Genomic DNA, 12,468 nt, shown 5'->3' with positions numbered 1-12,468 from the left:
GGGTGTGTTTCGATGAGTGAGCCGAGCGAAATGTGCGGAAAATGCGTTTTTTTCCCCACATTTCGGATTTTGTGGGGGTGTCTGGGTAATAAATTCTTGGGCGATTTGCGCAAATCATACCTCTGCGGATTCCCACGGGTTTCCTCTTTTCAGAAATGCATGGGGTTCCCTGTTTTCCTTGGTGGCTTGGACACCCGAAGCCCATATCTGTATGATGTGCCGGTCGGCAGAGAGTCTGAAATTCCGGTCTGAAAACAGACTTGGGTTTACTTGTGTTTTAGGCTTTTCCCTTGGCGCCCAGGTAGGTGCACCCACACATGTGAGGTACCGTTTTCATCATGACACCTGTGGGAATGTGGGACTGTAGACCATGTGTTGTTGGGTGCGTGTTTCGATGAGTGAGCCGAGCAAAATGTGCGGAAAATGCGTTTTTTCCCCACATTTCGGACTTTGCGGGGGTGTCTGGGTAATACATTTTTGGGCGATTTGCGCAAATCATACCTCTGCGGATTCCCACGGGGTTCCTCTTTTCGGAAATGCATGGGGTTCCCTGTTTTCCTTGGTGGCTTGGACACTCGAGGCCCATATCTGTATGGTGTGCCGGTCGGCAGAGAGTCTGAAATTCCGGTCTGAAAACAGACTTGGCGTTACTTGTGTTTTAGGCTTTCCCCTTGGTGCCCAGGTAGGTGCACCCACACATGTGAGGTACTGTTTTCATCGGCACACCTGTGAGAATGCGGGACGGTAGGCCATGTGTTGTTGGGGGCATGTTTCGTTGGGTGAGCCGAGCGAAATGTGCGCAAAATGCATTTCTTCCCCCACATTTCGGAATTTGCGGGGGTGTCTGGGTAATAAATTCTGCAGCGATTTGCGCAAATCATACCTCTGCGGATTCCCACAGGTGTTCTCTTTTCGGAAATGCATGGGGTTCCCTGTTTTCCTTGGTGGCTTGGACACCCGAGGCCCATATCTGTATGGTGTGCCGGTTTGCAGAGAGTCTGAAATTCTGGTCTGAAAACAGACTTGGGTTAACTTGTGTTTTAGGCTTTCCCCTTGGCGCCCAGATAGGTGCACCCACACATGTGAGGTACCGTTTTCATCGGGACACCTGTGGGAATGCGGGACGGTAGGCCATGTGTTGTTGGGGGCGTGTTTCGATGGGTGAGCCGAGCGAATTGTGCAGAAAATGCATTTTTTCCCCACATTTTGGACTTTACGGGTTGTCTGGGTAATAAATTCTGGGGCGATTTGCGCAAATCATACCTCTGCGGATTCCCACAGGTGTCCTCTTTTCGGAACTGCATGGGGTTCCCTGTTTTCCTTGGTGGCTTGGACACCCGAGGCCCATATCTGTATGGTGTGCCGATTTACAGAGAGTCTGAAATTCTGGTCTGAAAACAGACTTGGGTTAACTTGTGTTTTAGGCTTTCCCCTTGGCGCCCAGATAGGTGCACCCACAAATGCAGGGTACCTTTTTTATCGGGACTCCTGTGGGAATGCGGGACGGTAGGCCATGTGTTGTTGGGGGCGTGTTTCGATGGGTGAGCCGAGCGAAATGTGCAGAAAATGCGTTTTTTTCCCACATTTTGGACTTTGCGGGGTGTCTGGGTAATAAATTCTGGGGCGATTTGTGCAAATCATACCTCTGCGTATTCCCACGGGTGTCCTCTTTTCGGAACTGCATGGGGTTCCCTGTTTTCCTTGGTGGCTTGGACACCCGAGGCCTATATCTGTATGGTGTGCCGGTTTGCAGAGAGTCTGAAATTCTTGTCTGAAAACAGACTTGGGTTAACTTGTGTTTTAGGCTTTCCCCTTGGCGCCGAGGTAGATGCACCCACACATGTAAGGCACTGTTTTCATCGGGACACCCGTGGGAACTCGGGACGGTAGGCCATGTGTTGTTGGGGGCGTGTTTCGATGGGTGAGCCGAGCGAAATGTGCAGAAAATGCGTTTTTTCCCCACATTTTGGACTTTGCGGGGTGTCTGGGTAATAAATTCTGGGGCGATTTGCGCAAGTCATACCTCTGCGCATTCCCACCGGTGTCCTCTTTTCGGAACTGCATGGGGTTCCCTGTTTTCCTTGGTGGCTTGGACACCCAAGGCCCATATCGGTATGGTGTGCTGGTCTGCAGAGAGTCTGAAATTCCGGTCTGAAAACAGGCTTCGGGTTACTTGTGTTTTAGGCTTTCCCCTTGGCGCCCAGTAGGTGCACCCACACATGTGAGGTACCGTTTTCATCGAGACACCTGTGGGAATGCGGGACGGTAGGCCATGTGTTGTTGGGGGCGTGTTTCGATGGGTGAGCCAAGCAAAATGTGCAGAAAATTCGTTTTCTTCTCTACATTTTGGAATTTGCGGGGGTGTCTGGGTAATAAATTCTGGGGCGATTTGCGCAAATCATACCTCTCCAGATTCCCACAGGTGTCCTCTTTTCGGAAATGCATGGGGTTCCCTGTTTTCCTTGGTGGCTTGGACACCCAAGGCCCACATCTGTATGGTGTGTAGGTCGGCAGAGAGTCTGAAATTCCAGTCTGAAAACAGACTTGGGGTTACTTATGTTTTAGGCTTTCCCCTTTGCGCCCCAGGTAGGTGCACCCACACATGTGAGGTACTGTTTTCATCGGGAAACCTGTGGGAATGCGGGACAGTAGGCCATGTGTTGTTGGGGGCGTGTTCCAATGGGTGAGCCAAGCGAAATGTGCGGAAAATGCATTTTTTTCCCCACATTTTGGGCTTTGCGGGTGTGTCTGGGTAATAAATTATGGGGAGATTTACGCAAATCATACCTCTGTGGATTCCCACGTGTGTCCTCTTTTTCGTAAATGCATGGGGTTCCCTGTTTTCCTTGGTGGCTTGGACACCCAAGGCACACATCTGTATGGTGGGTAGGTCGGCAGAGAGTCTGAAATTCCAGTCTGAAAACAGACATGGGGTTACTTATGTTTTAGGCTTTCCCCTTGGCGCTCAGGTAGGTGCACCCACACATGAGAGGTAATGTTTTCATCGGGACACCTGTGGAAACGAGGGACGGTAGACCATGTGTTGTTGGGGGCGTGTTTCGATGGGTGAGCCGAGCGAAATGTGCGGAAAATAGTTTTTCTCCCCACATTTCGGACTTTGCGGGGGTGTCTGGGTAATAAATTCTGGGGCGATTTGCACAAAACATACCTCAGCAGATTCCCAAAGGTGTCCTCTTTTCAGAAATGCATGGGGTTCCCTGTTTTCCTTGGTGGCTTGGACACCTGAGGCCCATGTCTGTATGGTGTGCCTGTCGGCAGAGAGTCTGAAATTCTGGTCTGAAAACAGACTTGGGGTTACTTGTGTTTTAGGCTTTCCCCTTGGCGCCCAGGTAGGTGCACCCACACATGTGAAGTACTGTTTTCATCGGGACACCTGAGGGAAGGCGGGACGGTAGGCCATGTGTTGTTGGGGGTGTGTTTCGATGGGTGAGCCAAGCGAAATATGCGGAAAATGTGTTTTTTCCCCACATTTCGGACTTTGCGGGGGTGTCTGGGTAATACATTCTGGGATGATTTGCGCAAATCATACCTCTGTGGATTCCCACTGGTGTCCTATTTTCGGAAATGCATGGGGTTCCCTGTTTTCCTTGGTGCCTTGGACACCCGAGGCCCATATCTGTATAGTGTGCCGGTCGGCAGAGAGTCTGAAATTCTGGTCTGAAAACAGACTTGGGGTTACTTGTGTTTTAGGCTTTAACCTTGGCGCCCAGGTAGGTTCACCCACACATGTGAGGTACCGTTTAACTCGAGACACCTGTGGGAACACGGGACAGTAGGCCATGTGTTGTTGGGGGCATGTTTCGATGAGTGAGCCGAGCGAAATGTGCGGAAAATGCGTTTTTTTCCCCACATTTCGGATTTTGCGGGGGTGTCTGGGTAATAAATTCTTGGGCGATTTGCGCAAATCATACCTCTGCGGATTCCCACGGGTTTCCTCTTTTCAGAAATGCATGGGGTTCCCTGTTTTCCTTGGTGGCTTGGACACCCGAGGCCCATATCTGTATGATGTGCCGGTCGGCAGAGAGTCTGAAATTCCGGTCTGAAAACAGACATGTGAGGTACCGTTTTCATCATGACACCTGTGGGAATGTGGGACTGTAGGCCATGTGTTGTTGGGGGCGTGTTTCGATGAGTGAGCCGAGCGAAATATGCCAAAAATGCGTTTTTTTCCCCACATTTCCGACTTTGCGGTGGTGTCTGGGTAATAAATTCTTGGGCGATTTGCGCAAATCATACCTCTGCGGATTCGAACGGGTGTCCTCTTTTCGGAAATGCATGGGGTTCCCTATTTTCCTTGGTGGCTTCGACACCCGAGGCCCATATCTGTATGGTATGCCGGTCAGCAGAGTGTCTGAAATTCCGGTCTGAAAACAGACTTGGGGTTACTTGTGTTTTAGGCTTTCCCCTTGGCGCCCAGGTAGGTGCACCCACACATGTGAGGTACCGTTTCCATCAGGACACCTGTGGGAACGGGAGACGGTAGTCCCTGTGTTGTTGGGGGTATGTTTCGATGAGTGAGCCGAGCGAAATGTGCGGAAAATGCATTTTTTCCCCACATTTCGGACTTTGCGGGGGTGTCTGGGTAATAAATTCTTGGGCGATTTGTGCAAATCATACCTCTGCGGATTCCCACGGGTTTCCTCCTTTCGGAAATGCATGGGGTTCCCTGTTTTCCTTGGTGGCTTGGACACTCGATGCCCATATCTGTATGGTGTGCCGGTCGGCAGAGAGTCTGAAATTCCGGTCTGAAAAAAGACATGGGGTTAATTGTGTTTTAGGCTTTCCCCTTGGCGCCCAGGTAGGTGCACCCACACATGTGAGGTACCGTTTTCATCATGACACCTGTGGGAATGTGGGACTGTAAACCATGTGTTGTTGGGTGCGTGTTTCGATGAGTGAGCCGAGCAAAATGTGCGAAAAATGCGTTTTTTCCCCACATTTCGGACTTTGCGGGGGTGTCTGGGTAATACATTCTTGGGCGATTTGCGCAAATCATACCTCTGCGGATTCCCACGGGTTTCCTCTTTTCGGAAATGCATGGGGTTCCCTGTCTTCCTTGGTGGCTTGGACACTCGAGGCCCATATCTGTATGATGTGCCGGTCGGCAGAGAGTCTGAAATTCCGGTCTGAAAACAGACTTGGGGTTACTTGTGTTTTAGGCTTTCCCCTTGGTGCCCAGGTAGGTGCACCCACACAGGTGAGGTACTGTTTTCATCGGCACACCTGTGGGAATGCGGGACGGTAGGCCATGTGTAGTTGGGGGCATGTTTCGATGGGTGAGCCGAGCGAAATGTGCGGAAAATGCATTTCTTCCCCCACATTTCAGAATTTGCGGGGGTGTCTGGGTAATAAATTCTGCAGCGATTTGCGCAAATCATACCTCTGCGGATTCCCACGGGTGTTCTCTTTTCAGAAATGCATGGGGTTCCCTGTTTTCCTTGGTGGCTTGGACACCCGAGGCCCATATCTGTATGGTGTGCCTGTTTGTAGAGAGTCTTAAATTTCGGTCTGAAAACAGACTTGGGTTAACTTCTGTTTTAGGCTTTCCCCTTGGCGCCCGGATAGGTGCACCCACACATGTGAGCTACCGTTTTCTTTGGGACACCCGTGGGAATGCGGGACGGAAGGCCATGTGTTGTTGGGGGCGTGTTTCGATGGGTGAGCCGAGCGAAATGTGCAGAAAATGCGTTTTTTCCCCACATTTTGGACTTTGCGGGGTGTCTGGGAAATAAATTCTGCAGCGATTTGCGCAAATCATACCTCTGCAGATTCCCACGGGTGTCCTCTTTTTGGAACTGCATGGGGTTCCCTGTTTTCCTTGGTGGCTTGGACACCCGAGGCCCATATCTGTATGGTGTGCCGGTCGGCAGAGAGTCTGAAATTCCGGTCTGAAAAAAGACTTGGGGTTACTTGTGTTTTAGGCTTTCCCCTTGGCGCCCAGGTAGGTGCACCCACACATGTGAGGTACCGTTTTCATCATGACACCTGTGGGAATGTGGGACTGTAGACCATGTGTTGTTGGGTGCGTGTTTCGATGAGTGAGCCGAGCGAAATGTGCGGAAAATGCATTTCTTCCCCCACATTTCAGAATTTGCAGGGTTGTCTGGGTAATAAATTCTGCAGCGATTTGCGCAAATCATACCTCTGCGGATTCCCACGGGTGTTCTCTTTTCAGAAATGCATGGGGTTCCCTGTTTTCCTTGGTGGCTTGGATACCCGAGGCCCATATCTGTTTGGTGTGCCGGTTTGTAGAGAGTCTTAAATTCCGGTCTGAAAACAGACTTTGGTTAACTTCTGTTTTAGGCTTTCCCCTTGGCGCCCGGATATGTGCACCCACACATGTGAGTTACCGTTTTCTTTGGGACACCCGTGGGAATGCGGGACGGAAGGCCATGTGTTGTTGGGGGCGTGTTTCGATGGGTGAGCCGAGCGAAATGTGCAGAAAATGCGTTTTTTCCCCACATTTTGGACTTTGCGGGGTGTCTGGGTAATAAATTCTGCAGCGATTTGCGCAAATCATACCTCTGCGGATTCCCACTGGTGTCCTCTTTTTGGAACTGCATGGGGTTCCCTGTTTCCCTTGGTGGCTTGGACACCCTAGGCCCATATCTGTATGGTGTGCTGGTCGGCAGAGAGTCTGAAATTCCGGTCTGAAAACAGACTTCGGGTTACTTGCGTTTTAGGCTTTCCGCTTGGCGCGCAGGTAGGTGCACCCACACATGTGAGGTACCATTTTCATCGGGACACCTGTGGGAACGCAGGACGGTAGGCCATGTGTTGTTGGGCGTGTGTTTTGATGGGTGAGCGGAGCGAAATGTGCAGAAAATGCGTTTTTTCCCCACATTTTGGACTTTGCGGGGTGTCTGGGTAATAAATTCTGGGGCGATTTATGCAAACCATACCTCTGCGGATTCCCACGGGTGTCCTCTTTTCGGAACTGCATGAGGTTCCCTGTTTTCCTTGGTGGCTTGGACACCCGAGGCCCATATCTGTATGGTGTGCCGGTCGGCAGAGAGTCTGAAATTCCTTTCTGAAAACAGACTTCGGGTTACTTGCGTTTTAGGCTTTCCGCTTGGCGCCCAGGTAGGTGCACCCACACATGTGAGGTACCGTTTTCATCGAGACACCTGTGGGAACGCAGGATGGTAGGCCATGTGTTGTTGGGCGTGTGTTTTGATGGGTGAGCCGAGCGAAATATGCGGAAAATGCATTTTTTTCCCCACATTTCGGACTTTGCGAAGGTGTCTGGGTAATAAATTCTGGGGAGATTTGCGCAAATCATAACTCTGCGGATTCCCACGTGTGTCCTCTTTTCGGAAATGCATGGGGTTCCCTGTTTTCCTTGGTGGCTTGGAGACCCAAGGACCATATCTGTATGGTGTGCAGGTCGGCAGAGAGTCTGAAATTCCGGTCTGAAAACAGACATGGGGTTACTTATGTTTTAGGCTTTCCCCTTGGCGCCCAGGTAGGTGCACCCACACATGTGGGGTACCATTTTCATCGGGACTCCTGTGGGAACGCTGGACGGTAGGCCATGTGTTGTTGGGGGTGTGTTTCGATGGGTGAGCCAAGCGAAATATGCAGAAAATGTGTTTTTTTCCCCACATTTTGGACTTTGCGGAGGTGTCTGGGTAATACATTCTGGGCCGATTTGCGCAAATCATACCTCTGCAGATTCCCAAGACTGTCCTCTTTTTGGAAATGCATGGGGTTCCCTGTTTTCCTTGGTGGCTTGGACACCCGAGGCCCATATCTGTATGGTGTGCCGGTCGGCAGAGAGTCTGAAATTCCGGTCTGAAAACAGACTTGGGGTTACTTGGGTTTTAGGCTTTTCCCCTTGGCGCACAGCACCCACAAATGTGAGGTACCGGTTTCATCCGGACACCTGAGGGCATGCGGGATGGTAGGCCATGTGTTGTTGGGGGCGTGTTTCGATGGGTGAGCTGAGCGAAATGTGCGAAAAATGCATTTTTTCCACACATTTCGGAATTTGCGGGGGTGTCTGGGTAATAGATTCTGGGGCTATTTGCGCAAATCATAACTCTGCGGTTTCCCACGGGTGTCCTCGCTTTTGAACTGTATGGGGTTCCCTGTTTTCCTTGGTGGCTTGGACACCCAAGGCCCATATCTGCATGGTGTGCCGGTCGGCAGAGAGTCTGAAATTCCGGTCTGAAAACAGACTTGTCGTTACTTGTGTTTTAGGCTTTCCCCTTGGCGCCCAGGTAGGTTCACCCACAAATGTGAAGTACTGTTTTCATCGGGACACCTGTGGGAATGCGAGACGGTAGGCCATGCGTTGTTGGCGGCGTGTTCCGATGGGTGAGCCAAGCGAAATGTGCAGAAAATGCGTTTTTTTCCCCACATTTCGGACTTTGCGGGTGTGTCTGGGTAATAAATTCTGGGGCGATTTGCGCAAATCATACCCCTGCGGATTTCCACGGGTGTCTTCTTTTCGTAAATGCATGGGGTTCCTTGATTTCCTTGGTGGCTTGGACACCCAAGGCCCATATCTGTATGGTGTGCCGGTCGGCAGAGAGTCTGAAATTCCGGTCTGAAAACAGACTTGGCTTTACTTGTGTTTTAGGCTTTCCCCTTGGCGCCCAGGTAGGTGCACCCACACATGTGAGGTACCGTTTTCATCGGGACACCTGACGGAATGGGAAACGGTAGTTCATGTGTTGTTGGGGGCGTGTTTCGATGGGTGAGCCGTGCGAAATGTGCAGAAAAAGCATTTTTTCCCCCACATTTTGGACTTTGCGGGGGGTCTGGGTAATAAATTATGGAGGGATTTGCGCAAATCATACCTCTGTGGATTCCCACGGGTGTCCTCTTTTTGGAAATGCATGGGGTTCCCTATTTTCCTTGGTGGCTTGGACACCCGAGGCCCATATCTGTTTGGTGTGCCGGTCGGCAGAGAGGCTGAAATTCCGTTCTGAAAACAGACTTATGGTTACGTGTGTTTTAGGCTTTCCCTTTGGCATCCAGGTAGGTGCACCCACACATGTGAGGTACCGCTTTCATTGGGACACCTGTCGGAATGTGAGACGGTAGTTCATGTGTTGTTGGGGGCGTGTTTCGAAGGGTGAGCCGAGCGAAATGTGCAGAAAAAGCATTTTTTCCCCCACATTTTGGACTTGGCGGGGGGGGTCTGGGTAATAAATTCTGCGGCGATTTGCGCAAATCATACCTCTGCAGATTCCCAAGACTGTCCTCTTTTTGGAAATGCATGGGGTTCCCTGTTTTCCTTGGTGGCTTGGACACCCGAGGCCCATATCTGTATGGTGTGCCGGTCGGCAGAGAGTCTGAAATTCCGGTCTGAAAACAGACTTGGGGTTACTGGGGTTTTAGGCTTTCCCCTTGGCGCACAGCACCCACCAATGTGAGGTACCAGTTTCATCCGGACACCTGATGGCATGCGGGATGGTAGGCCATGTGTTGTTGGGGGCGTGTTTCGATGGGTGAGCTGAGCGAAATGTGCGGAAAATGCATTTTTTCCACACATTTCGGAATTTGCGGGGGTGTCTGGGTAATAGATTCTGGGGCTATTTGCGCAAATCATACCTCTGCGGTTTCCCACGGGTGTCCTCGCTTTTGAACTGTATGGGGTTCCCTGTTTTCCTTGGTGGCTTGGAGACCCAAGGCCCATGTCTGCATGGTGTGCCGGTCGGCAGAGAGTCTGAAATTCCGGTCTGAAAACAGACTTGTCGTTACTTGTGTTTTAGGCTTTCCCCTTGGCGCCCAGGTAGGTGCACCCACAAATGTGAGGTACTGTTTTCATCGGGACACCTGTGGGAACGCGAGACGGTAGGCCATGCGTTGTTGGCGGCGTGTTCCGATGGGTGAGCCAAGCGAAATGTGCAGAAAATGCGTTTTTTTCCCCACATTTCGGACTTTGCGGGTGTGTCTGGGTAATAAATTCTGGGGCGATTTGCGCAAATCATACCCCTGCGGATTTCCACGGGTGTCTTCTTTTCGGAAATGCATGGGGTTCCTTGATTTCCTTGGTGGCTTGGACACCCAAGGCCCATATCTGTATGGTGTGCCAGTCGGCAGAGAGTCTGAAATTCCGGTCTGAAAACAGACTTGGCTTTTCTTGTGTTTTAGGCTTTCCCCTTGGCGCCCAGGTAGGTGCACCCACATATGTGAGGTACCGTTTTCATCGGGACACCTGTCGGAATGGGAAACGGTAGTTCATGTGTTGTTGGGGGCGTGTTTCGATGGGTGAGCCAAGCGAAATGTGCAGAAAAAGCATTTTTTCCCCCACATTTTGGACTTTGCGGGGGGTCTGGGTAATAAATTATGGGGGGATTTGCGCAAATCATACCTCTGTGGATTCCCACGGGTGTCCTCTTTTTGGAAATGCATGGGGATCCCTATTTTCCTTGGTGGCTTGGACACCCGAGGCCCATATCTGTTTGGTGTGCCGGTCGGCAGAGAGTCTGAAATTCCGTTCTGAAAACAGACATATGGTTACGTGTGTTTTAGGCTTTCCCTTTGGCATCCAGGTAGGTGCACCCACACATGTGAGGTATCGCTTTCATTGGGACACCTGTCGGAATGTGAGACGGTAGTTCATGTGTTGTTGGGGGCGTGTTTCAAAGGGTGAGCCGAGCGAAATGTGCAGAAAAAGCGTTTTTTCCCCCACATTTTGGACTTGGCGGGGGGGTCTGGGTAATAAATTCTGGGGCGATTTGCGCAAATCATACCTCTGCGGATTCCTACGGGTGTCCTTTTTTCGGAACTGCATGGGTTTCTCTGTTTTCCTTGGTGGCTTGGACACCCGAGGCCCATATCTGTATGGTGTGCCGGTCGGCAGAGAGTCTGATATTCCAGTCTGAAAACAGACTTGATGTTACTTGTGTTTTAGGCTTTACCCTTGGTTCCCAGGTAGGTGCACCAACACATGTGAGGTACCATTTTCATAGGGACACCTGTGGGAATGCGGGACAGTAGACCATGTGTTGTTGTTGGCGTGTTTCGATGGGTGAGCCGAGCGAAATGTGCGGAAAATGCTTTTTTTTCCCCACTTTTCGGACTTTGCCGGGGTGTCTGGGTAATAAATTCTGCTGCGATTTGCGCAAATCATACCTCTGCGGATTCCCACGGGTGTCCTATTTTTGGAACTGCATGGGTTTCCCTGTTTTCCTTGGTGGCTTGGACACCCGAGGCCCATATCTGTATGGTGTGCTGGTCTGCAGAGAGTCTGAAATTCCGTTCTGAAAACAGACTTATGGTTACGTGTGTTTTAGGCTTTCCCTTTGGCATCCAGGTAGGTGCACCCACACATGTGAGGTATCGCTTTCATTGGGACACCTGTCGGAATGTGAGACGGTAGTTCATGTGTTGTTGGGGGCGTGTTTCGATGGGTGAGCCGAGCGAAATGTGCGGAAAATGCTTTTTTTTCCCCACTTTTCGGACTTTGCCGAGGTGTCTGGGTAATAAATTCTGCTGCGATTTGCGCAAATCATACCTCTGCGGATTCCCACGGGTGTCCTCTTTTTGGAACTGCATGGGTTTCCCTGTTTTCCTTGGTGGCTTGGACACCCGAGGCCCATATCTGTATGGTGTGCTGGTCTGCAGAGAGTCTGAAATTCCAGTCTGAAAACAGACTTGATGTTACTTGTGTTTTAGGCTTTTCCCTTGGTGCCCAGGTAGGTGCACCCACACATGTGAGGTACCGTTTTCATCAGGACACCTGTCGGAATGGGAGACGGTAGCTCATGTGTTGTTGGGGCGTGTTTCGATGGGTGAACTGAGCGAAATGTGCGGAAAATGCATTTTTTCCCCACATTTCAGATTTTGCGGGGGTGTCTGGGTAATAAATTCTGGGGCGATTTGCGCAAATCCTACCTTTGTGTATTTCCACACGTGCTCTCTTTTTTGAAATGCATGGGGTTCCCTGATTTCCTTTGTGGCTTGGACACCCAAGGCCCATATCTGTATGGTGTGCCGGTCGCAGAGAGTCTGAAATTCCGGTTTGAAAACAGACTTGGGGTTACTTGTGTTTTAGTCTTTCCCCTTGGCGCCCAGCTAGGTGCACCTAAACATGTGACATACCGTTTTCATTGGGACACCTGTGGGAACACGGACGGTAGGCCATGTGTTTTTGGGGTGTGTTTCGATGGGTGTGACCAGCGAAATGTGAGGAAAATGCTTTTTTTCCCCACATTTCAGACATTGCAGGGGTGTCTGGGTAATACATTCTGGGGAGATTTGCGCAAATCATACCTCTGCGGATTCCCACGGTTGTCCTCTTTTTGGAAATGCATGGGGCTCCCGTTTTCTTTGGGGGCTTGGACACCCGAGGCCCATATCTGTATGGTGTGCCGGTTTGCAGAGAGTCTGAAATTCCGGTCTGAAAACAGACTTGGGTTACTTGTGTTTTAGGCTTTCCTCTTGGCGCCCATGTAGGTGCATCCACACATGTGAGGTACCGTTTTCATCGGG

The sequence above is a fragment of the Ambystoma mexicanum genome, chromosome 12 (genome assembly GCF_040938575.1).
Source record: "Ambystoma mexicanum isolate Mex_15411 chromosome 12, UKY_AmexF1_1, whole genome shotgun sequence".
Classification (NCBI taxonomy): Eukaryota; Metazoa; Chordata; class Amphibia; order Caudata; family Ambystomatidae; genus Ambystoma; species Ambystoma mexicanum.
The sequence above is the reverse complement of the archived record's forward strand: the minus strand, read 5'-3'. Positions refer to the sequence as shown.